Raw genomic sequence first — 3,720 nt, forward strand, 5'->3', positions numbered from 1 at the left:
GGACAACGAGGACACAATCGCCCTAAATTTAACTGATTATTATTTAAATAAAGTTCATTAATCAAATCACATTCAGTTGTGCTGCTGGGTTAGCCGTTAATACTTTCTACCAATGAACAGTCTTACTTCAACGCTATGCGTGTGACGAAACTCACAGATGACGACGAATCTGTGTTGCTGGAACTGCTGCTGTTGTTGAAGACGGTAGCATCTTGTGGGGCCATGGCTAGTTACAGGAACGGGCAATCGTAATCGTTATCTTCTGCCCATCCACTGTCCTTCCTCCTGCTACTAGTCATCTGGCCGGTGCGCATAAATGATGCTGCCGCAATGCTACTTTCTACTGCGAGAGCGTTAACACCACACTTCCAAACACTACAAGTGCTGGAACCCATCTCTCACTCTCTCCGTGCACTCTGCGCAACAACTCCCTACCCAAAAATTTTACAATGCACAAATACGGCTATTATCATTGCTAGTCGATGCAAATAACAATTCCTGTGGCTTTTTCCCAGAGCTTATAAGTTTCACAGTAAAACACAGATAAATACAATGAAACGACAACAGACTTCTACCTAAATGTACACACACAGTGAAGCAATGTCCTTACTTATTAAAAGAAAGCATTTAAATTACAAATATTTACATACAATTTTAAAAAATTATTATATATCGGTAGCAGGTGTCATGCATCCTCCATTTTTGGTGTTACAATCTGACAAAACAGAAGTGGGAAATCCATTTACCAGTATAGTTTTAATACCTCACAAAGATGCCATGGTGATGTATGTACCATCATAGTTTTTGGTCTCATATCACAAAAATAATCAAAAAATAAATATAGATAGTTGATCAAAATTCTAATACAATAGCAACAAACATATCTTCCCTGAGTTGTTACAAAAAATGAACCCGTGGAAGGGTTAATGGCTAGTCTGTGATGAACTTACAGAAAAAATGAGCATAACCCCAGGAAACATTCAGTTGCATTCTAATGAGTGGGACTGGGAAGTTCCTAATAACAGTTAGCTTGTGTGGATCAGGTGTTATTCTCTGCAGTGAGATAACGTGTCCAAGAAATTTTATTTCACCCTTTACAAATTTTAATTTTGTGATATTAGTCGTTACGCCTGCTACTGAAAATGTTCTCCCTTATGCCATAAATTCCACATATGGGTTAAGAAGACACAACTATTAAGATACCATCTGTGTACACTGCGATACAGTTGAGTAAATCTTGTCCAAGCACCATGTCAACAGCTATTATAAATACATCTGCACTGACATTCAAGTCAAATGACAGAGCACAGTACTAATAGGATCTATGTCACAGGTATGTGACAATAGGATGCTTAGAGGTCTATATTAGACATGTACCACACTCCTAGCTAGTCTATACTGGTATTATTATTTTTTTTTTTTTCAAATTCTGAAGGTGGCAGGGGTAAAATACAGGGAGCAAAAGGCTATTTACAATTTGTACAGAAACCAGATGGCAGTTATAAGAGTCGAGGGACATGAAAGGGAAGCACTGGTTGGGCAGGGAGTCAGACAGGGTTGTAGCCTCTTCCCGATGTTATTCAATCTGTATATTGAGCAAGCAGTAAAGGAAACAAAAGAAAAATTCGGAGTAGGTATTAAAATCCACGGAGAAGAAATAAAAACTTTAAGTTTCGCTGATGACATTGTAATTCTTTCAGAGACAGCAAAGGACTTGGAAGAGCAGTTGAACGGAATGGAAAGTGTCTTGAAGGGAGGATATAAGATGAACATCAACAAGAGCAAAACGAGGATAATGGAATGTAGTCGAATTAAGTCTGGTGATGCTGAGGGAATTAGATTAGGAAATGAGACACTTAAAATAGTAAAGGAGTTTTGCTATTTGGGGAGCAAAATAACTGATGATGGTCAAAGTAGAGAGGATATAAAATGTAGACTGGCAATGGCAAGGAAAGCGTTTCTGAAGAAGAGAAATTTGTTAACATCAAGTATAGATTTAAATGTCAGGAAGTCGTTTCTGAAAGTATTTGTATGTAGTGTACCCCTGTATGGAAGTGAAACATGGACGATAAATAGTTTGGACAAGAAGAGAATAGAAGCCTTTGAAATGTGATGCTACAGAATAATGCTGAAGATTAGATGGGTAGATCATATAACTAATGAGGAAGTATTGAATAGTATTGGGGGGAAGAGGAGTTTGTGGCACAACTTGACAAGAAAAAGGGATCGGTTGGTAGGACATGTTCTGAGGCATCAAGGGATCACCAATTTAGTATTGGAGGGCAGCGTGGAGGGTAAAAATCATAGAGGGAGACCAAGAGATGAATACACTAAACAGATTCAGAAGGATGAAGGCTGCAGTACGTATTGGGAGATGAAGAAGCTTGCACAGGATAGAGCAGCATGGAGAGCTGCATCAAACCAGTCTCAGGACTGAAGACCACAACAACAACAATCTCCCGAGCATTGAGCACAAGAAGTATTGTTCCATCTGCTTTGGGTACACTAGCAGTGGACTGCTTATGGAGATAGTGATGTGTCTGTAAGATTCACCTTAACATGTGTTTGCTCTATTTGCTACCTCCTGCTTTGCCTGTGTAATTGAATGTATGCTCTTACAAGATGTTTCATGAGGTTTAAACTCAGTGTGACAATATGTTCGCATTAATTCTGGTTTCTACTTCAGAAGTAGTTCCCTGAACTCAGACTTCAGTTGTGAAGCTTCCATCCGTTCATGTATTGTATCATCAGTATCACTAGTGCTTATTTCTTGACAAAAGTGTTCAAGTGCCTCATCAAGTTTGGGTTGTTTTGCTATTATGTTCGGCACCTACATACAACAGAATTTCCCATGTACTCCCTTTACTTTGATCAGATCCACAGTCATTCATGCCTGTTAACATCTAAAAGGCATTTCCCTGACTGCAGGTTAATCTTTGTTTTCTTTTCATGCGAAATCTCAAATCTGAATATGCAGTTTTCAGTTGATCCTTTCACTACTAAGAAAATACATTTGAACATCAGTCCTTGCAACTGAACTTCAAACAGTGCCTGAATTTTAATGAGATTTTATTTCCCTCCTACTGCTCCTAACATGCAACCATTCTGTGTGGGGTACACAGGCAACCTTTTAATTTCATTAATTTCTTTGAACAAGTAGTGTGAGATCATGTTTACCACTGCTCCTGCGTCCCTACTGTTGCGTCAATACTAGCTTGTACAATCCCCTCTGATTTCATGGAATGCGCACGATATTTGTTTGTGAACTCTTTTCTGTGTCTCTGTGTGTGTGTGTGTGTGTGTGTGTGTGTGTGTGTGTGTGTCGACATGCCAGCACTTCTGTTTGGTAAGTCACATCATCTTTGTTTTTAGAAATATAATTCTAGATTGATGTATTCATAGCCACTGGATGTTCATTATTGGTGACCTTGATTACATTCACCTAAGGATTTGGATTTCCCTATTGTGGATCCCCACGTGGATTCAGGGCCAGATTTGATTGCTGGTGTTTCTCCCCTGATTAAATTGTAGTTTGTTTTCTGGGTGGTATTACCACTGTGGATTCTGAAAACTTCTACTTGTCCTGTACTGAGTGGCTATTTGACAGTGGTTCCCACTGACTTTTACTGTTCTGGTCATTCCGATTTCCCTTACCATTACCATGGTTCGAATAACCAGGGTGATACCTGTTATCATTCCTGCATCTCCTTGTATGATTAG

This window comes from Schistocerca gregaria, chromosome 8, assembly GCF_023897955.1.
Source record: "Schistocerca gregaria isolate iqSchGreg1 chromosome 8, iqSchGreg1.2, whole genome shotgun sequence".
In the NCBI taxonomy this organism is placed as follows: domain Eukaryota; kingdom Metazoa; phylum Arthropoda; class Insecta; order Orthoptera; family Acrididae; genus Schistocerca; species Schistocerca gregaria.